The sequence below is a fragment of the Mustela erminea genome, chromosome 8, assembly GCF_009829155.1.
Source record: "Mustela erminea isolate mMusErm1 chromosome 8, mMusErm1.Pri, whole genome shotgun sequence".
Taxonomy (NCBI): Eukaryota; Metazoa; Chordata; class Mammalia; order Carnivora; family Mustelidae; genus Mustela; species Mustela erminea.
The window spans coordinates 40,345,550-40,368,358 of record NC_045621.1 but is presented as its reverse complement, the minus strand read 5'-3'; the positions used below and the strand labels follow the sequence as shown (position 1 = coordinate 40,368,358).

General features: G+C 47.9%; 1 long non-coding RNA gene across 4 annotated transcripts; it reads right to left on the bottom strand.

The window, feature by feature from the left end:
- Positions 1–663: 663 nt before the first annotated feature.
- Positions 664–22,370, bottom strand: LOC116597461. Of its 4 annotated transcripts, XR_004288614.1 has the most exons (7): positions 21,418–22,370; positions 21,195–21,240; positions 20,234–20,303; positions 17,971–18,099; positions 4,817–4,924; positions 1,329–1,474; positions 664–1,153 (listed from the first exon to the last, which is right to left on the bottom strand). It is a non-coding gene; the product is annotated as an uncharacterized LOC116597461 (long non-coding RNA). The 4 variants fall into 4 exon arrangements; XR_004288613.1 differs by having other exon boundaries at positions 664–1,474; XR_004288616.1 differs by lacking the exon at positions 1,329–1,474.
- Positions 22,371–22,809: the final 439 nt, after the last annotated feature.

Genomic DNA, 22,809 nt, shown 5'->3' with positions numbered 1-22,809 from the left:
GTCTTAGAGGAAGTCCTTGTTATCTCTCCCCTGTATTGGCAGCCAAATACTGGAAAGGTGGCTGGAGGGTTTGGCATAGCACATCTAACAAGCTGGGAATATGATCCCTAGCTAGGGAGGGTGTTTGTGGGAAGTTAGGTCCCTTGGTTTGTTTCTTTGATCTTTAAAGAGATGTTTAAATTTCTCCCAGATACTCTGCTGTCTCCTACTGTGAATAACAGCCTAACTTTATTGAGTGATTTCTACATGCCAGGGACTGGGCTTCACCTGGTTTAACTTTTTTCCCTCTCACCCTACAGATGCAGGTGCTACTAATCTTTCCTTCTACAGGTGTGAAACTGACACACAGAGGTCAAGTAGCTTGTGTATGTCACAGAGTTAGGAAGAGGCAGAACTCAGATTCATTTAAGGAAAACTGACACTTAGATGCAAGAATGAACAGCCTCCCCCTATTTAACCATGCTGCTGTGCTGTGTGTCAGCATGTTAGGGTTGTTGTTGTTGTTTTAAGATGAATAGGGTATCAGAAGCCTTTTTAAAAAAAAAATTTATTTATGTATTTTAGAGGAAGGGAGGGGCAGAGGAAGAGGAAGAGAGAATCCTCAAGCAGGCTCCCTGCTGAGTGGGGAGTCCAACACCGGGCTCGACCCCAGGACCCTGAGATCACGACCTGAGCCGAAACCAAGAGTCAGATGCTTAACCGACTGAGACACCCAGGTGCCTGCAGAATGCTTTTAATGACAAGAAGTGCAATTTGAGCTTCCTTAAGGGAGAGGGAGGGGATACACGGATCCAGGGTGTCCTGTAGAGCTGGCAGCAGGTGGGGAGATGGCTGGACACCAGGAATCAGAGGAACCAGGATGGAAATCCCATGAGAATGCTCAGCCCTTGGCATCTGCTTCCCTCTGTAAGTTGCTGTTTCCTTTTCCTCTAGTTTGGAAGCTGGCCGTCTTTTGTTTCTCAGTCTTCCCACCCTGATGGTGAAGACATGGCCCCTGTAAGGGCCTGTCAGTACGGGCAAGCCACAGACTGCTCTGGTACCTCTGAGCCCAGCTTTGAACTCCTGGAAGAGGATGCTATAGTGCTAGCAGATGCCCATGTCTAACCGATGGGGTGAAGGGGCAGCATCGGCCTTCCACGATGGCTCCCTCTGGCTGGAAGGGAAGAGAATGGTTCTCAGAAGAAGGGAGACATAGGACACAGCTTCTGTTCAGACAGCCCAGCCCCCTCCTTATTCTTTTATGAGCAGATTCTGCCCTCCTGACTACATTCATGGCATTTTCCTGTCCCTCCATGCCACAAATTAGCCCCAGGAATGAGCACAGAAACCCTTGTCTATCACTGTTCTGCACAGGAACTTTTAAACTGGATCTGGGAGAGAGGAGCCTTTTCCTCCTTTGGGTCGGAAGTCTGAGGATACGCATCAGGTTTCATGGGTCGCCATGTCCCCTCCCATGTTTCATGAGAAGTTTAATCTGAAAAGAAAATGGGGCAATCACACAAGGAGAAGAGGAGATGAGAAACTGAGAATCTTGATGGCATCGGAGTCCCTGGTTCCAGCCATTCCTGAAACTAACCCAGTCCTATTCTCTTCCCAGTCTGGTTACTTGAACAAATACATTACTGCATTTCACCGAAGCTGGTTTACACTGTTTTGGTTTTTTGTTGCTGTTTCGTTTTTTGTGTTTTTTTTTTTTTTTCTTCAGAGAGTGTGAGAGAGACAGAGCATACCAGCAGGGAGGCAGAGGGAGAGGGAGAGAGAAAATCCCAAGCTGGCTCCATGCCCAGTGCAGAGCCTAATTCGGAGCTCGATCTTAGGACCCCAAGATCATGACCTGTGCCCAAATCAAGAATTGAATGCTTAACTGACTGGGCCACCCAGGCGCCCCTAAATTGGGTTTTTATTTCCTCTTGCCATCCAAGAACCTGATTAATTCTTCAGACAAGCCCAAGAAAAGACTAGGGCTGGGCGGGCAAAATGGTAGGACCCTGACAGGTGGGCACGAAGTCAGCGTTGTTCCCTTGACAATCGTGACAAACACACTGCTCTTTTCACCAAGCACTTTTGGTGTTAATCAGCATTTCCAGACTTTTGGAGAAAATTATCTTGATCAGAAATCTCCTAAACTGGGGCACCTGGGTGGCTCAGTGGGTTAAAGCCTCTGCCTTCAGCTCAGGTCGTGATCCCAGGGTCCTGGGATCAAGCCCCGCAGCAGGCTCTTTGCTCAGCGGGGAGCCTGCTTCCCCCACCCCCCCGCCTGCCTCTCTGCCTACTTGTGATCTCTGTCTGTCAAATAAATAAATAAATATTTAAAAAATCTTTAAAAAGAAAAAAGAAATCTCCTGAACTACTAAAAGAGTTCATCTCTGTTCTGAATAATAATATTTGTTGGTGAGAGAAAATGTTCATAACCCAAATGTTACAATTAGAAATATCAGAATAGGGCACCTGGGTGGTTCAGTTGGTTAAGCAACTGCCTTTGGCTTAGGTCATGATCCTGGAGTCCTGGAATCGAGTCCCACATCAGGCTCCCTGCTCAGCAGGGAGTCTGTTTCTCCTGCTGACCTCTCTCTTCTCATTCTCTCTCTCTCTCTCTCTCTCAAATAAATAAATAAATTCTTTAAAACGACAACAACAACAAAAAAGAAATATCAGAATAGACCTGGAATATGGGAAAATAGGGTTGCCTTATGTTAGATGTATTTTTTCTTCCACCGCAACGGAAAGTGAAGGGACACTGTTTCAAACGACACCATTGGAGAGACTTACGGGGTATCAACAGCTGAGCAGTGTCCCTCCCAACACTGCCTTCTCATGCAATAAAGCCACAGAGAAAGCAGGCAGCAGTGGAGAAGGGTTCCGATGAAGGAAATAAGTGAATATTGCATGTCATGAGATATGGACATTTGCTGAGGTATCAGGTGGACTTTTCATCTTTTAAAAACACCTAAAGTCGAAATAGCAGTCCATTCTGCAAATCCCAGGGCCTGGGAACTGTCTCTGGGAGGCAGATTCTCCAAATAAGGAGGACCCAGCCAGGGACGCAGTGTCCAGCAGGGACGGAGTGCAGGACTGACCACTCTGTGGTGTGTGACTCACATGCATGCCAGCATTTTGTCCTGCACCTCCTCTTTCCAATAAGGAAATTTTTCTATCCCATCGTGTGCACGGGACCTTGGGCTCCTAAGCTTTCCCACAGTTAAATTGCAGAGCTCCCACAGTCTTGTCCAAGACTGCACGTGGACACATGGCTTCTCCAACCACCTGGGTAACCCCCGCACTGCCCTTGCTTCCCAGGCAGTGTGGGGCAGTCCAGTCCAGGGCAGAATGATAGAGCTTGGGAAGGCCATGCAGGATTCTGGAAAATGTTCCATTGTCCTTCCCAGCAGGGTCCAGCGATCCCTCTGGCCTGTGCAGAGTTGGCCAGGAGCTGGAGATTCGGAAAGGGCTCTTCTGGTCTTTCCAGCTTGCCTCTGAGATCTCCCATGGGCCTGGACCCTGCCCTAGACCTTGGGCGTGGCACCACGTGGTCACATCCTAATGGGCAAAGTGACGCGTAAGGGCTCGTCCACAGTCTCTCTCTTGTGTCACTCTCTCCCTCTGTCTCTGTCTCTTTCTCTCCCTCTCTCCTTCCAGTTTCTTTAATTCTCTTTACCCCTTTTCTCCCAAAGCCCCATCTCCTTGGGATCCAACCTGACCTCCACCTCCGTGAAGGTTGTTTTTCAACCATCCTCTGCTCCATCTCACTTAGGAGTGTGTGTTGAGGCCAGAGTTAGGGACCACTTTGCTGTGCTCAGGACTGGGGTAACAGGGAAAGATCTCACAGATCTTCGATTCTTGCCAGGGACTCTCCTATGACTTGTTAAACTCTAAGGCTATCTTTGTCCTTGCAGGTCTATTACAGAAATCCTGTCCCACTCCACACCTGCTACTTTACCCTTCAGTTACCAGCTTGTACATGCAAGAAGGCAAGATAAGGTATGGTCTGCAGATTTGTAAGCCTGAGCGTCAAGGACTAATTTACACGGGGAATTAGAAGGACAAGCAGCCGTAAGTCAGTGCTCTGGCGTCAACCATACTAGCCTCTTACGGAAGTTAGGAGGATTTCGACTGCAAGCAAAGAAACCTTAACCTGCAACTTAAACCAGGGATCACCCACCAATCTAGCTCGCCTTCTGTTTTGGTACAGCTTTCAAGGGGAGGAGTTTCGCATTTTTAAACTAAAGAAGGTCCTGGGTGCCTGGCCTTTGAACTTGTGCCTCTCAGCTCCCCTACTGGGGAAGAGTAATTGACTTATGACTCCAGCAGCTGTGCTCCGAATCCACCCAGACATCTGAGCTGTGGATGCCACGCTCGGACACCCCAACCAGTGACGGAGCACCACAGGTGAACTTCTGAGAAATGGGAGTCTCCTCTTCTGACTTTGCCTCTAGCGTGCTGTCATGGACTGAATGTGCCTTCAGGAATTCATGTGTTGAAGCCCTACCCACCATTGTGATGGTACTTGGAGGCAGGGCCTTTGGAAGGTCATGAGGGTGGAGCCCTCATGAGCGGGATTAGTGCCCTTTCAGAAGGGACACCTGAGGGTGCACCTGGCTGGCTCAGTCAGAAGAGCATGTGACTCTTGACCTTAAGGTCATGAGTTTGAGCCCCTGGAGTTTGAGGGTGTAGCAATTACTTAAATAAAACTTAAAAAAAAATATATATATATACATATACATACATACATACATACATACATATATACATATACATACATACATACATACATATATATACACATATATATACATACATATATATAAAGATGAGACACCTGAGAGATGATCTCTCTCTCCCCATGGCTGTCTGCAATCCCGGAAGAAGGCCCTGGACAGACATAGAATCTCTAGAACCTTGATCTTGGACTTCTCAGCCTCCAGAGCTGCAAGAAAATAATGTCTGCTATTTAAACAACCCCCCCCCCCCCACCAGTCTATGGTATCCTGCTATTGCTGCCTGAGCTGACAAAGATAGACACCCCATTGGCCATGAGAGGACCAGCCTTGTCCAGCTCACCTCCCATCTTCCCTCACAGGCATCCCCTTCAATACATTTCTCATGTCGAGTTCCCCTTGTCATGTGCTGCTCCGGGAATCAGAGGAAGAACCCCAGGACCAGGAGAAGGCCGGGGAAGGAAGGAGCTTCCAACTCTGCTGGAGATATTTGAGGGGTCCTGCCCCTCCCCAAGTCCACTTCTCTTTCCCTTGGATAACATCATGGGTCTGGTGGCTAAGATTCTACCACATCACTGGGCCCTTCTACCACTCCACTCTTTGGACCAGCCATGAATGCAGACCCAAGGGGGGGTCTCATTTCATTTCCAGGGGTTTTAATATGGGGAGCTGGAGCTCAGGGTCTGGAGCAGCCATGCCAAGACAAGGTGAAGACAGGGAGGCCAGGAATGGGCCAAGAGCCTTCTGTGGACAGGAGCAAGGAAGACGTGGGCCAAGGAAGGGTCCAGAGAGAGCAGGGCCCAGGATGGAGCTGCCCCGACAACCCAGCGTCTGCTTTTCCTCAGCTCGTTTCTTCTTCTTGACTAAAGTGGACATTTAGAACTTTAGGTCAGGACAACCCCTTCAATGTAATTCCATCACAGAGGCTACAGGCAGAAAATGCCCATCCTGTCCTGCTTGCCTTTGCCAGGATCTGAGGAAATGAGCCGCTGCATGTCCTGGAAGAAGCCAGAGTGCTACTTCAGGTCCTAGGTGACAGTTTAGTGTATGGGGAGGACTCCTGGCAGAGGGAAAGGGGCCTCTCCAGGCCCTTTCTCAGGCCCTGACTCATGATTGTGGAGTTTAGAGCCCCTCGCGCTGCAGTGTGGGATGTCCGCCCTGCCACACCCCACGGTGACCTCTCAGGCAAGACCAAGAGAGCAGGTCTCCTGCATGGGGTAAGTGGGTATAGCCTTCTCTGCCCCTCCCCACAGTGATCCTGGATTCCCATTTGGGGTGATTTCACAACATCCCAAAGATTGATGCATAGGGATTTGCTTTCCCTTCTGGTGACTAAACGGCACATTTCAGTTCATTTTTCCAAAGCAAATGAAGTCTGGGTGGATATTTTTTGGAGTAATAAGGGAAGACCTCTGCTATAGAAGCACCACCTTCAAAAACTGGAAATGGCAAACGACCTGGTAAGCAGGGTTCCTGCTAAAAATTAAAAACAAATAACCCATAGGGCTGGTTTCAAAAGACCTCCCTTCCCTGAAATTCAGATTATTTTGGTAGGACGGGGTCCTAGTAGAGTTCTAACTCTAGCAGGTCAAAGATGACAAAGATAGCAAAGTCTCTGGAAACAGCCGGCCACACACTTTCCATCAGCTGCCTCTCCTGTACCTTCCACATGCACTGTAGAAAGTTCTTTGTGACCACATCTTTACCAGTTTGGGTAGTACAGTAGAAAAAAAAATTCACTAGATAGATGATCATCGTATCTGACTATTGTTTTACTTAGCATTTCTTTGGTAAAATGGAATATTTTCTCATCTATTTGTGTATTTGTCATCCATTCTCTGGGTAATACATCTGTCTACATTCTTTGCCCATTTTGTCTAGGCGAGGAGTAAAAAATTTCTTATGTGTTGTTTGCAGGGGGGAAGACGAGGAAGACTTGATTTTTTTTTTTTAATGCTTTTCAGGATTTGTCCCAGTTACCTTTTTTGTCAAGCAGATAGAATGTAGTTATCAACGACCTGGTCACTCGACTTCTGAGAACGTGCGTTAGGAAGCGTCCTCCCAGGAAGTCGTGAAAATGCCTCACTTCCTGTTTGCGAAGCATCATGTGTCTTTGAATGAGAAGTTCTGCTAAGTAAGGGATTATCATGGGTGGGAGGGATCACGGTTTTCCAGAGCTGAAACTCCTGAGGGGGCGTACAGTCCAGGTTATTTCAGAAGGACAAATAAAATTTAGTCCCCAGCAGAGCAGCTGTGTTGGGTGGGCGGGACACAGAGCACATTGTAATGGTGACTTTATATTCATTTGGATCTCCAAATGGTATCATCTGTGTATTCCTGGAGGTAGGGGTATCCCTCCTGAAGGCCCCAGTGGGTGTAGGCATGTAGAGGGGTCGGACCTACATGCCTAAAGTATTGACTAGAGCCCTTAGGGCATCATCTGCTGCTTTAGGCTCTTGACCTCTTTGCTTTGGGTCAGGACCCCTTCGAGACTTACTGAATTCAGTGAACATTTATTAAATGCCTAATATATGCCAGGCATTATTCTAGGTGCTAAGGCTAGACCAGTGTTTCTGTCCTTAAAGAGTTGCCAGTCTCATGGGGAGAGATGAGCCAAAAAGACTGGGTGTAATAAAGAAGTGAGTTATGTGCATGTGTGGGCGACGAGAGCTATGGATAAAAGGAAAAAGTGGACCAGAGTGAGGGTGAGGGTAAGGGGGTTTGGGTGCAGTTCACACATCGATAGGGAGGCTAGGATGGACCTCACTGAGAAGCTGAGATTTTTAGCAAAAACCAGAAGGAGATGAGGGAGTTATCTAAGAGGTTATCTGGGGGGGACGGTGCAGGGATGGGGAGCTTTCAGGTAGAAGTTCGGCTACAACAGGCTCTGTGGCAGGTGCAATTGGAGCTCATCCAATGCTCTGTACCATCTGGGGCACCCAGCCCCTTGTTGTAGCAGGTGTTGGCTCCTAAAGTTTCACACATGTCCCCTTCTCTGGAGGATTGCCCTAGGTCAACCTCCCTTCTTGGAGATGCCAGGGAGGTGGACAATGACTGACTGATAGGAGGGGGCCCTAAACTTGCACAGGACTATCTCCATGATGTGGAGTTCATTCCTTCCCAAGTTCCCCGTGGGACAGGCTTAGGCTAGACTTCTTCAAAAACTGCCGTCTGCCTAACTTCTTCCTCCGACTTATCCTGATTCCCTCACCACCTCTCCTGATGCCAGGAGGATTTCCTCCATAAATCCCTCGCATGAGAATCCCAGTCTCAGGCTCTGCTCCCAGGGAACCCAGCCCAAGGAAGCCCTAAGGCCAGAGCTTGCTTGATATGTCCGAAAACCAGCAGGGAAGCCATTGTGACTAAAGTAAACCTCCCCAGGAAATGTACAAATACAGACACATTGGCCCACAACTCTGCCTGAGACACTACGGAAGCAGATTCAGAGCCATAGTATTCCTTGTGCCCCGCATGAGGGCTGATAAACCTACATGTTGACTTCTTCATACACCATCCCTTTCTCCAAGAAAGGGTCGGGAGGGTACCTTCTCACACAGAACTTTCTGGCTTCAGTTAGGAAACCTGCCTACTTGCCTCTTTCCAAAGTTGCTTTCCTGGAAAATTACTGACTCCATTTCCTATCAACTGAATTGTGTCCCCCTCAAAATTCATGTGCTGAGTCCCTAATCCCCCGGGGGGGGGGATTGTAGGGACTCTAAGTGGGGAAGGGCTTTCAGGAGATGATTAAAGTTAAATGTGGTCTTAAGTGTGGGGGCCTTAAACCAGTAGGAATGTCGACCTTCTAAAAAGAAGAAGAGGAGAGAGACCTCTTTCCCTCTCTGCTGTGCACGTGAAGACACCCAGAAAACTGTTCTCTGCAAACCAGGAAGTGGGCTCTCACCGGAAACTGAATGGTATGGTATTTTCTTATGACAGCCTGAGCAGACCATCAAAACTACAAAACCATCCCCACTGCAAAAGGCAAAAGGAAATTCTAGGGTTAGGTTTGTGAGGATCATCCTTCTGATCCTTTGGGAAACAGTTTCAGCAGCGACTCTGCTCAGCTCCAGGGAGCCAAGCCAGGGGACCTTGGGCCCTTGAGAGAGGGTTTGAAAATCAGAGGCAACGCAGGACTCAACTTGTTTGTCTATTTTCACACATAACCAAAAGATGGAAGCATTGTAAAAGGTCTGGAGATAGACAGAGGAAAAGTTTTCTTAGAATTTTAATCATTTCCTGTGTCGCTGCTGTTCTGTGAATGCAGAGAAATCTCCTCTCGCATAGAGAATTAATTCTGAGAGGTAATTAGTTTATTTCTTATGAAAAATGTTTAACCCACCTCCACACATCCTGGCAATACAACCAAACTCCTGACAAGGAGTTGGAAAGAACGCATTTGAAGACTGAAGACATGGCTTGGAGACTCAGTTTTCTACCTTTCTTCTGTGATCTTTGCCAAGTGACCTGCCTTCCCTGAACCTCAGTTCCTTTCTCTATAAAATGTGGGTAAGACTCACTCTATGGCATCATGAGGATCAAGCAAAGAACACATATAACAATACATTTTTATTTGGCCCCAAAGGCATCTAGGATTACCATCTCTGAGCAATCCTTGAGCTAGTAACCTGCTAGATATTCATGAACTTATTCTGTGATTGGACTGTCCTGGGGTCAGGCCAAGAGAAGTCCAAGAGCTGGAAGCATCAAGAGCTGGAAGCATCCAGCCAGGGGAGGATGACAAGGTTGGGAGTCGGCCCATCTGGGAAAAATGGACTAGTTACTTCACTAGCTATATCAGTATCACCTGGGAAGTTGATTGAAATGCTTGTTTCTGTTTTCATCTCTCCCTTGCTCTAGGGGCTACTGAATCAGATTATCTATGGGTGGCCCAAGAGTCCACATTTTGAAGGGGTGTCCTCAGGTTATCTTTTTGTACCTCTAAGTTTTGGGTTTTTTTAAAAAGATTTTATTTATTTGCTAGAGAGAGAGAGAGAGAGAACGCAAGAAGGGGAAGCAAGCAGGCAGAGGGAGAGGCAGGCTCCCCGCTGAGCAGAGAGCCCGATGTAGAACTTGATCCCAGGACCCTGGGATCATGACCTGAGCCGAAGGCAGATGCTTAACCCACTGAGCCACCCAGGCACCCTTATGTACCCCTAAGTTTGAGAAACATAGTTCTAGTGTTCTAGCAGACCTACTCTGGATTGTACAGTCACTAACAGGTTACTGTAAATTTCGTACCTAAGTTGTAAGCGATCATTTTGAACGGCCTGCTTAGAACAGCTTGCAGTATAAATCTGTTCCCCATAATAAGCAGTATTTGTAGGCTATTTATTGACAAAAAAAAACTTGGAGCTTATCCTATATCATCAAGGATAAATAATTAGATTATGTAAACGATTCCTCGAGTCATATATTATTATGTACTTCTGTCCAATTAGGATGATTTAAGAGGAACAATTGAAAACACTTTTTGCATGTATTCATGAAGGTCAATTACATAAAAGATTAGGAAAGACCCACAGTGGTACTTAGAATTGTGGCATAATCAAGACTGTTGCTTTATGAGATCTGATTTTTGTTTTGCTGCTTGCCGGTCTGATGCCAAGATGCACAGCCAATTAAATGGCAACGAGCTGTACTTTGCAATGAACAAGAGCAAAGGTTCACTTAAATTTAGCATTCTGACTTCATTAAAATTTTTTATGCCAGCACATAGAACATGCTGTGAAAACGAAATCACAGAATGACATAAAACAACCCCTCTGTCATCTGGGAGTCTATATTTAGAATCATTTCTAAATGTTTCTGCACCACTGGGACTGTGCAAAAGATTTTCCCTTTCGTGGTGTTATATTATGAACCAGAACCAAAAATTTAAGATGGCTAGTTTTAATATTTTTTGTTAACACCAGATTGTTGGATGGTATAATGCCAGAGGCAAGAGAGAATGGGTAAAAACCTGTTGTCCATATGCTGCAGGATGAATAATAATTTCCTGCATGGAAACAAGGAGACGGAGCCTCGAAAACCATGGAATATATGAAATCTACTATCTCAGGGCTGTGCTCAGTGAGTGCAGGGACGCAGGGCTGGGCGTCCGACCTGGCACACCTCATGGGTGCTCTGTCCCTGGGTCTTCTTTTTTTTTTTTTTTTTTTTAAAGATTTTATTTATTTATTTGACAGAGAGAAATCACAAGTAGGCAGAGAGATAGGCAGAGAGAGAGAGAGAGGAGGAAGCAGGCTCCCTGCCGAGCAGAGAGCCCGATGCGGGACTCGATCCCAAGACCCTGAGATCATGACCTGAGCCGAAGGCAGCGGCTTAACCCACTGAGCCACCCAGGCGCCCCAATCCCTGGGTCTTCTAAGCTACGACTCCCAGAACCCAATTATGTTGAGAAAGGCTCAATCAACAAACTTCTGGGTACAAATAGTGATAGCTATAGCTATGTATCAGTCATGATCTTCACTTTTCATTCATCATTTCCAAGTGTATCCCTAATGACAGAGAAAGAACTTGCAAATGACAGAGAAGAAAACTGGCCTCAACTAACAGCGAAGTAGGGATTGAGGCTGGCTCTGACCCCAAACCATTCCCTGCTTTGTTACACCACGTTGCTTCCTTTGTGCATGACTATGTCCCGCACTTTGAGCAGCATTTTCCACAGATGTGATGCCTTGACCAGCAGCATCACCTTGGTCTGGAATGTTTGCTGGAATTCAGATTCCCAGGCACCATCCAGCCCAAGGGCACCCAGTGCTCTGGCAGGCCCAGGGACATGCGTTCTCACAGCTTCTACAGACGATGCTTATCCGTAGCCGTTTGAATGTTATTCTTTTTGATGAATCCAGAGGAAGCACGAGATAGAGGAGCTGCCCTTCATGCGTCTACACACCAGCTGGCGAGCGCAGCCCCCGGGGGAAACCAAAGCGAAACCTTCCATTTACTTTTGCATCGTTTGCAGCAAATTGTGAAATCCCAGCCTGTCTTCCACCTGGCGCCCAGCGTGCTTTTGAGCCATCCTGCTTTGTGATCAGGTGGTATTTACTTGAGGAATCAAATCCTCATATTAACATAAGCAAAACATAATTAGAAAAATCTGTTATAAAAACCATTCTGCTTTCCAAGCCAAATATAAATTACTTTGGAGTAAGTCATGCCAAGAATCCCACTCCATTAGCTCATGTAATTAACAGCGGCTGTCATGCCAATGACTGTCAATGTCTATTTCTCTTAATTGTTTGCATATGTGGCCCCTCCCCACCTCCTCCCCATTGTTTACTCCCAGTGTATGTATAGTTTGCAAGAATTGTCATCAAAAGATGATCTAAGGGGCACCTGGGTGGCTCAGTGGGTTAAGCCTCTGCCTTCGGCTCAGGTCATGATCTCAGGGTCCTGGGATCAAGCCCCGCATCGGGGTCTCTGCTCATCAGGGAACCTGCTTCCCCCTCTCTCTGCCTGCCTCTCTGCCTACTTGTGATCTTTCTCTCTGTCAAATAAATAAACAACATATTAAAAAAAAAAAAAAGATGATCTAATTCATTTTTGTAACGAGTTGTACTGACTTGGCTGCTTTGCCCACTCTCCTGCTCCCCCATTCTCTGCCCTTCTCAGTGCGTCCCTTGTGTGGAAGCTGACCCCTAACAGACACTGCTGCCTCCTCAGCTCCCTTGCCCTCCCGCCTCTGCTTGGTTTGGGTAATGGGAGAACTAGCAGGGGACAAAAGAGAAGGAGACAAAGGAGTTAGAGGTGTCTTTAAGCCATGCCCTTCTCCGCTGTTCCCGGTCCCTTTTAAAGCCACTATGTCTAGTAGGGGCCCTCCTTCTGGCGCCAAATCACACTGCCTTGGATAATAAGGGACCTCGGGGAGGTGGTGGCTTCTTGCTCTGACTGGTTCCTGGGTGTCTCAACATCCTTCCCTGGTTCTCTGCAGTCTGCCTGTGCCTCTGTAAACAGGGTCTTCATTAAGCTCTCCCCTGGATGTGCCCTCTCCCAATACATTCAGGGATTCATTCATTCACTGAATTCATACATTCCATGCTTTCTTTTGCATTCATTGGCTATGTTCATGCAAAGCTGTCAAGTCTATCCAGAATACTGGCTCAACTCGCAAATATAATTACTGTGTGAACTCTTGGGTTTATTTTCAAATATATAAACATACCATATATACACACACACATATGTATACAGCTAACCCTTGAACAACACAGGGTTGGAGGTGCCAAACCCCCTCACGCAGTCAGAATTCCACATGTAAGGGCGCCTGGGTGGCTCAGTCAGTTAAGCGTCTGCCTTCAGCTCAGGTCATGATCCCAGGGTCCAGGGATCGAGTCCCATATCAGGCTCCTTGCTCAGTGGGGAGCCTGCTTCTCCTTCTGCCCCTACCCCTCCTCCTCCACTCGCTCTCCGTCTCTCTCTCAAATAAATAAATACATAAAATCTTGAAAAAGAAAAACCACAGGTAACTTTTGGCTCCCCCCCAAACTCGACTGTGAATAGCCTATTGTTGAGCGGAAGCCTTACCAACAATATAAACAATCAATTAACACCTATTTTGCATGTTACATGTATTACATACTGTTTTCCTACAGTAAAGTCAGCTAGAGAGAAGAAAATATTAACAAATTCTAAGAAGCAGAAAATACGTTTATAGTACTCCACTGTATTTATAAAAAGGAAATCTGCTTAAGTGGACCCACGCAGTTCAGGGATCAGCATGAGAAATAGTAGAGTCACAACTGACCCTCTCCCACCTTCCCTGAGCGGGAAGACTTTGTTGGGTCCATTGAGGAAACTGACAATGGATGGAGTCCAGGGAAAGGGAACACATGAGCATCTAAGTGTAACTTGATGTAAAAAGGACTATGGGTAGGGCACTTGGATGACTCGGTTGGGTGTCTGTCTTCAGCTCAGGTCATGATCCCAGAGTCCTGGGATCAAGTCCTGCATTGGGCTCCTTGCTCAGGGGGGAGCCTGTTTCTCCCTCTACCTACTGCTTCCCCTGCTTGCATGTTCTCTCTCTGACAAACAAAACAAAATGTTTAAAAAAAAAAGAAAAGGGACAGGAGGTGCCAGAACCAAGAGAACAGAAAGAGGATGACTGGGCATCTGTCTGGGCGGAGGGAGGGGGAGGGTAGAGGGGAGGAAGGAGGGGGAGGAGGAGAAAAAGGAGGGGGATGGGGTTGAGGAAAGGGTGAGGGAGAAGAAGAGGGGGAGGGAGAGATAAGCAGCAGGATACCCTGATCTTTAGAGAAAACTGGCAAGGAGGATGTTGAGGAAGCTTCCTGGGGCTTACACAGCCCAGTTATGAGCAACATTTCTCTTTAAGGCCACAGGGTTTTAAAAAACATGTCTGTGAGTTTTTGACACTTTCCCATCAAAAGGCGGAGTCTAACTCTCTTCTCCTGGAATGTGGACTTATTTCAAATGGAACATAGCACAGTGATTCTGCAGGACTCCAGAAGCTGGGTCATAGGTGTTCCTGCCACCACTGAGGTCCCAGCTGACAGCCAGCATCCGCCACTAGGCCTATGAATGGATGCTACTGCAACAGTCCCAGCCCCAGCCTGGTCTTCAAGCTCAGCCAATAATGGTGATGGAAGTTGGGACAAGCTGTTTCCCACAAGCCCTCCCCAAATTGCAGGTCTGTGAGCCAAATGAGTATTGTTGTTTAAAGCCACTCAGTTTTGGGGTGGTTTGTTATGCGGCAATAGATGGCTTGCACGGAAGTTATTTTGTTTTGTTTTGTTTTGGGTGGTTTTAAAAAAAGGTTTATTTCTTTATTTGCAAAAGTGGTGAGGGGCAGAAGGAGAGATAGTTTCAAGCAGAGTCCACCCTGAGCACAGAACCTAACAAGGGGCTCAATCTTACAACCCCAAGATCATGACCTTAGCCAAACCAAGAGTTAGATGCTTAACCAACTAAGCCACCCCAGCACCCAGGGGCACAGAACATTTATGGTTAGATATGTATGGTTTAAGCTGGCCTTTGAGTGGCCCTGCATTTATCAGTGACAAGGAGATGGTACCCAGGGATACCAGATACTAGAATTTTTTTTTTCTTAATCTTCAAGGAGCTTTTTGAAAAACCCTTCTTAGGAGGAGTTGTACACGTAACATGACAAGCCCTGGGAGGCTAGGACGTAGGAGGTGCTTCAGAAATTTATATTTTGGATGAGCAAATAAGCCAGATGGGGAGTGGGATCCTAGGGGGACATTTCAGTAACCATAGGCATTAAAGGTGGGTTTTGAGGCTTCAAACACACTTGTTTGGCTCAGAATCTGGATGAGTGGATGAACACAAATTTGCGTTGGAGCTCCTTTGCTTGGTATACTAGAGAGAAGGGAGCTGGGAGACATCTCCACGGTGTTATCTATATGTAGGAAGGAGGGAAAATGGCTTTGAAAGCTAGTAGTGGAATTGTTCAGAGAGAAAACGATCTTTTTGTGGCAGAACATCTTGGAGGATCACGGTTATTGTGAGGAGCTGACCCCCAAGGCATGGACAGGATGGGCTTTGAAGGAGACACAGAACCATGTTCTGCCCAGTAGGACAAAGCGAGAAGATCACGGAGAGTGAGAGCAAGTGTGGGGGGTCAGGAGGGTCTCAGAGAAAAATTGACTTGGTGACTGAAGAATTCCAAGAACAAACATGTTGAATTGTTATTTGTAAGTTGTTGGCTGTGATGTTCTATGGTGGAGAAATCATTCATTGCCCCACATTTTCCCTGAGGTCTCTTACATGCAGACTTGCATTGGTGCTGTTTGGTGGAGTGAAAAGATCAGGGCAAGGTCCCGCATGGAACAGAAAAGGGTTAAAGGGGCGTCTCCGTGGCTCAGTGGATTAAAGAGTCTGCCTTCAGCTCAGGTCATGATCTCAGGGTCCTGGGATGGAGTCCCGCATTGGGCTCTCTGCTTAGGCGGGAGCCTGCTCCCCACCCCCCCCCGCCCCCGCCTGCCTCTCTGCCTGCTTGTGATCTCTGTCAAATAAATAAACAAAATCTTAAAAAATAAATAAATAAATAAGAAAAGGGTCAAAGGACCAGATATACGGAGGAAATACGGAGGTGGGACCGAGGCCACTGGAAGAAGTTTCCCAAGAATCCCCTTCTTGGGTGGTTCCTCTAGAGCTGACAATACACATCTGTTTAGAGTGAATATTGTCCCACTCCAAGTAAAATGTCTAAAATTTGCAGTTACATCGCTGTTTCCTACCCTCTTTTATCCTTTATGATTCGTGGTCATAAGTCCCTCCTCTATATCCTTTACAACCACTGCAATAGAATGTTGTAACTATTGCTTTTCACAGTGATACTGTTTGTTTGCTTGTTTTTGTCCCTGCTGGGCTTTATCTTAACATATAATGTATTATTTGTTTCAGGGGTACAGGCCAACACAGTCATATTTTAACGAAATTAAAAGAAAAGAAGGGAACTTCTCCACTTCCAATGCTTTTTATCCCTTCCTAAAGATTTGAGTTTCTTCCTATTTGTCATAATCCATCAGCCTCAAGAAATTCCCTTAGCATTTTTTTGCACGTCTTTATTTCACCTTAATTTTTTAAAAAGATTTGATATATTTATTTGAGAAAGAGAGAGAATGAGAGAGAGAGAACATGAGAAAGGGGAGGGTCAGAGGGAGAAGCAGACTCCTGCCGAACAGGGAGCCTGATGTGGACTCGATCCCGGGACTCCAGGACCATGACCTGAGCTGAAGGCAGTCGCTTAACCAGCTGAGCCACCCAGGTGCCCTTCACCTTAATTTTTGAAGGATCTTTTGACCTGGACTAGAATTCTGGGGTTGACTTTTTAAAAATGTCTATTTCTCTGCTGAGATTATAGATAGATAGATAGATAATAGATAATTATAGATATATAATACTCCTAAATATATATATTATATATATATCTTAAGTACATATGTATTTTATAAAGATGCTAGATGAAAATATATAATATATAAAGATATATATATATTCTAAAGTATTTTATATTTATATATACACACACACACACACACTTTAAGGGTGTTATATATCTATATCTAAGAGTACTTTTTCTTTTTTTTTTTTTTTGAAGATTTTATTTATTTATTTGACTGAGAGAGAGACACGCAAGAGAGGGAACACAAGCAGGGGGAGCGGGAGAGGGAGAAGCAGGCTTCCCACCGAGCAGGGAGCCCAATGTGGGCCTCGATCCCAGGACTCTGGGATCATGACCTGAGCCAAAGGCAGCTGATTAACTGAGCCACCCAGGCACTCCAAGAGTATTTTTCTTAAGGTTCTGGGGTATGGATTCCTAGCTACTTTAACATCTTTGCTAATTCTAACATATGGAATGGGATTGGTCTCTGTTGTTTACCTTTTCTTTTGAAATGGGTCACATGTTGCAGATTCCTTTATATAAAGCAATTTTGAAAACGGTCCTGAACATTGTGAATGATGTATCCTGGCTATTGTGAGTGATAAATTGTGGCCTCTCAGAATTCTGTTTCTCTGAGGAGTAGGAATGTCTGGGCTAGCTAGTTTGTTGGGGGGGTGGGCAGGTGGTGTGGGTAAACTCACACAGCAAATCTGGTCCCTCCTGAAGTATTGAACAGCTTGCCCAAGGTAATGCAGCTAACAAATGCTGCCTTTAGATACCTTAAGAGTGAAATATAGGGGCCCTGGGTGGCTCAGTGGTTTAAGCCTCTGCCTTCGGCTCAGGTCATGATCTCGGGGTCCTGGGATCGAGCCCCATGTTGGGCTCTCTGCTCAGCAGGCAGCCTGTTTCCCCCTCTCTCTCTGCCTGTCTCTCTGCCTACTTGTGATCTCTGTCTGTCAAATAAATAAATAAATAAAATATTTAAAAAAAAAAAAAGAGTGAAATATAACTCTGACAGGGAATATTCTCTAAATTTTTAAAAAGATTTTATTTATTTATTTATTTATGAGAGCGAGAGAGAGCATAAGTAGGGGGAGCAGCAGGCTCCCCACCGAACAAGCCTAATGCAGGACTCGATTCCAGGACCTTGGGATCATGACCTGAGCCAAAGACGGACACTTAACTGACTCAGCTACCCAGGCGTCCCACTTCTCTAAATTTTCGCCTAAGCTTAAAACTTCTACCCTGAAACAAGCACTCCCTTAGCTTCAATTTATTTTTTGATTTTGTTTTTTTTGTTTTTGTTTTTTTGACAGGTAACCAGAACTTACAGACAGGTCCACAATGAGTGTTACTCATTATTACTGCTTGTTGCTTGCTACAGGCTCATACCTTACAGATCTGAGATGCCTTCTACCAGCTGTGGGAGCGTGGTAGTCTTCCTACTCCTGGTGGAGTCCTCACCTGGGTCCCTGAATAGATGGAGCAGCCTTACCATTGCCAGATAAGACTCAGGACACCCTGTTAAATTTTAACATCAGATTTTAAAAACTCATGCCTTTCTAGTCTAAGTTATTTGAGACCGACTCACTGCAGACCTAAGTGAAGACAGAGCGAATGAGAAAAGTCAGGGCTATCTTTTCAGAGTTATAGCGGTCACTTGCATTTTAGCAAACCCTCAGAGGCAGGCGGAGGAGTGGGGGAACTTAGGGGGCACACAGGGAGGCTTCAGGGGTGCCCTGATGGGAGCCTGGGGAAGCATGAGGTAGGCTAACTGGAAGTGGGGTGTCCATATGACTGGGTGGGGGAACATATCTGGCCCTCTCTGGTTGGTCCTAAGTTGGAAGCAGGGACAAAAATTAGGGAAGCTAGGGCACCTGGATGGCTCAATCATTAAGCGTCTGCCTTCGGTCCAGGTCATGATCCCAGGGTCCTGGGATCGAGCCCCACATCGGTCTTTCTGCTCCGCCCTCTCCCACTCCTCCTGCTTGTGTTGCCTTTCTTGCTATGTCTCTCTCTGTTAAATAAATGAATAAAATCTTAAAAAAAAAAAATTGGGGGAAGCTCTCAGGTATTAGTTAAATCCTGAATGTTTGGGGCTAGTTCTTAGAGTGGCTGGCGTCTGGCTGCCTGGACAGTTGGAGGAAACAGCAAGGTGCCTTCCTGGGCCGGTTGCTGTGGATGAGGGCTTGGTTTCCCAGCAGGCTATGGGTCAGACTTCTCCTTCTATATATGGTCTGACTGCTGTCTGGATCTTCAGTCTCTCATTTTATTACTTGGGACATACTTACACTAAGTGTCTCTTCAGAGATGTTTCTCTAAGCACCCAGGATTGTCAGGCCAAAAGCGCAGAATAAAAACAGGAGAGACCAGTGGCTGCCTGGGGGCTGGATTCTGGCACTTTGCCCCTGATGCTGACCCTACCGGCTGGTGGAGCGGGCAGGGTGGTGCCCACCCCCGTCATGGCATGCTCTCTCCAGCTGCTGGAGTTGTCTTTGCTGATGGGCCAGAAGAGCCGAGGAATTAACATGCCTGGGTTTGGGCAAGCTGGTGTGTCAGCCCCCAGCTCCCTCTTAAGCCCCAGTTGGCACCAGTGGCTACCTGCTCTTGGAGCATCCTTTATTGGCTTCCTTCTCTTCTCGTCTGAATTCCTGACTTTGTCATGGAGCCTGTTTCTGGGGAGTCCATCTAATAAGACAGTGGAGATCAGCTGACCCCAAATTGAGATCCCTGGGAGTTTTGAATGTAGGCCATCCTGAGGGAGGGCTAGGACTGTGGACCAGGTAGAGACAAGATGCAGCAGCGTGGTGAGTGTGGGGGTGCCCTTCCATGGGGCCCCAGGGCTAACCTGGACGACGCACATGGGGCTTGTTCCCCAACTGCTGAGGGGCTCGCTTCCTGTTCCCCAAGGAACAGCTGAAACTTCCTCTCTTCCCAAGCAGCTTGGTGACAGACCCCATCCCCTGAGGTGACCTCCACTTCTTTGTCCCTTGAAATGGAAGGAGCCTGACTGGCCTGGTGATATTTTTATAGACTTGCAGGGGGAGCCTCCTTCCTGGTTTCCTGCTTTTGGCTGTTATTGGTAGGTGTCACAATCAGCATCCTTATCTTCTTCAAAACGAATAACTCTTTCTCAGGGGAAGTGTGCGATGACAGTTTTTTACTTGTGGCGTTGATTCCACCGCCCCCCCTTTTGGTGGGTTGGTGGGTTAGGGGGCGGGGATTCCCAGCATCCAGTGGGCAGAGGTCAGGGTTGTGGCACAGGATGGCCCCACAACAAAGAAGGACTCCAAATGAGCCCCAAACTGCCATCTGGGCGAGGAGCCTTTGTTTCTTTCTGGTTCCAGATGCCTCAGTTCCCCCAGGAGGTAACCTGCAAGTGGGGGCTGGTTTGGGCCAGGACTATTTTTGCTTTGTCTGCGTTATCCATGGCCGAAGGGGGCTGGGGAGAGCAGAGGAGGACGGGAGAGAGAACTTGAGGGGCTGGTGTGGGTGGAGCCTGGAGGCCCCCCACCACTCCTGACAGTTTCAGGCCACTGTTCTCCTGTCCGGGGTGTCATGGGTGTGGCCCGTGGGACCCATGAGGCCAAAGTTATGCAGGTTGTCAGATCTGGAGCCAAGAGAGTCTCCAGGACCTCAGGAAGGAAGGAGTCACCTGGGAGAAGGTGTTGTAAATGGCAAGGACTCAGCAGCTTCCACACAAGTAGACTCTCCAGCAGCGGAAGCTGAAATGGAAACATCAACTGTGTGTTTTTTCCGGATCCTCACCGTGGCTCCCACTGACGTTTGTTGACGGTGTGTTCATGGCCAAGGTTTTATATCCCCTATGGGTCTTCCTGTCCTCACACAGACCCCCTAAGGCTCGTGCCAATATTCTCCTCTTTTTACAGATGGGGAAACTGAGGCAAAGCCAGGTGAAGTGCTTGGCCAAAGTCATATGGTGGGTCAACAGGGCAACTGGGGGCTAAACCCAAGAGGTCTGACCCCAGACCTCAAGATCCACACTGCCACGGTTATGGACTTATTAGATGCTGTCATAAAATGTTTCCCCAGCTAACTCCTAAAGGAGATTCATAACACAGGCCTGTGGTCCACGCACCTCTTACCCCACTGCCACATAGCGGTTAGCCAGCGCGTATGCCTCTTCTTGAAGCCAGGAGTATTACCTTATTCCACAGGAGGCCTCACAGCCTGGCACGGAGCCTGGCCCCTTTTGGCCCCATTTCGGCCCTGTGGGCTCTGAGCTGCTACCCATACTGAATGCGATTTGAAAATAACCAAAGCAAGACAAACCCTCTTTGGGGATATGCTCAAAACTAGACAGGCAAATTCTGTTGACATCCTGTGAACTAAAATAGGACTCTACATAATCCCAAGGACGCCCTCTCCTGCCTGCCCGTCTACCCCTTCCCTCTCCTTCTCAGGGTCCCTGCCAGCGCTACTATTGGGAGCATGGCTGTCACTCCTCCTGGCATCTAGTGGCAGTGCTCACCGCACCTGTCCCCCCTGCAGGCCTGGGCCAGGGAGAGGCAAGGGAGGCACAGAGGGAGGGGCGTGGGGGGTTTACGTTCAAGGTTGCAAGTTCAGATGAGCTCCTGAGAGCAAATGCCCTTTACCTTTTGCTCCAGGCGCCTCACTTCCTCTACTGTATTCTTGACCTGCCTAAATACACGAGCAGCACGTCACTGTCTGCTTGAGTCCCTGTCCCGCACCCCCAACCCCCTCCCCGCTGCCCAGTGCCTGCAGAAGGAAGCAGGGGCTGTGAGTCATTTTCCTTGGTTAGGAAAGGAGGAAGAAGCCAACTGGGGAAGAAACAGAAGTGCCGGAGCTGAGTCTTACTTTGGACAGGGCGATCCAGAACTTCCTTGGGGTCCAGGCTGCTGGGTGGTGACCAGGAAGGCCGAGAGGCCCCAGATGGAAAGGAAGGCTGGCCAGGGCTGCCCTGGGAGCTGTGGACAGCTGTCTTGCACAAGGACTTCCTCGTGTCCCTGAGCCCTGCTCCACCAGCTTAGGCAGTCTGAGTAGTTCTGGTCCGTGTAGCTAAAGCAATCCAGCTAGGTCCCTGGCCTCAGCTAATTACCCCCAGGCTCACCTAGTTCCTCTGGCCTCAACTGGTCCCTCTTCCTCCCAAACTCCACAAGCCCCCTGGCTCAACTACCCATTCGTTGGTTTCATCTAGCCCAACTGGCCTCAGCCAGATCCCTGCTGGCAAGGCTTTCCCATCCGCACCTGCCCCTCGTTCCTGGCCTTGTTCAGTTATTTTCTGGCCCACAGTTGGGGGGGTGGGGGGGAGGGGCACTTTTTACCCACCACCTTCCAGGACATTCTTACAGTCCCACAAGTCTCAACTCAGCACCCTCCTTCATCCAGGCCTGGACCCTTCCCCTCCAGCTTCCTCAGGGTGATCTCCCCAGGGCCCTCCCACACCCTCTGGGCTCCCAAAGAAGGGGAGAGGCTCCTGCCAATGTTCAGGGAAGCCTACACCAGGCCAGGCCGAGTCTCTGCGAGCTGAGCTCATGAACCTGCTCAACCACACCACCGCACGGAAGGCATCCTTCTCCCCATTTTAGAGACAAGGAGACTGAGGTTCAGAAAAGCTGAGTGCCCAGTATGAGATTATATTTTTAGGACATGACAGACAAGATGTTTCACCTCTGTTCCGTCCGACCCCATAACCCAGGAGAAGCCAACCCTTCCCTTTGAGGTCCCCCTTAACAAGCGTGCTGGTCCCCAAGGCCTAGCACATGCCATCAACACCTGGGTGGCTGAGGGAAAGACTGAGCTGGGCACACCCCGGGCACAAGCCCTCAGCCAAGCCCCCCGGGACTGGTCTACGGTGACCTGAGAGAAGGGGTCAGTGCAGACCATCCACCGAATCAGCAAAGAACAGGAAACAACCTGTCAGCTCTGTTCTGGAGCAGCGTGGATTTCCCAAAATGGGACCTTTTTGGGTGGGAGATGTCCTTCTTGGATGGTGGGTGGGGGCGTCTGTGGGAGTGAGACCAGACATTTGCATTATAAAGGTCTCTTTCCACTGGAGTGCGGGCTGGGAGCCGCTGTTTGCTGCCTTGCAGGAAGCTTCAAGGCCCTCAGATGGCTGGATCTCCATGGAAATTCGTTTGCAGAGAGAAAGGAGCTATTTTGAGGACAAGCGAAGATGAGAACCTGTGGGCTAGGGTTAGGGAAGGTAGCTGTGGGAGAGAGCTTTTCTGAATGACTCACTAACTTCCC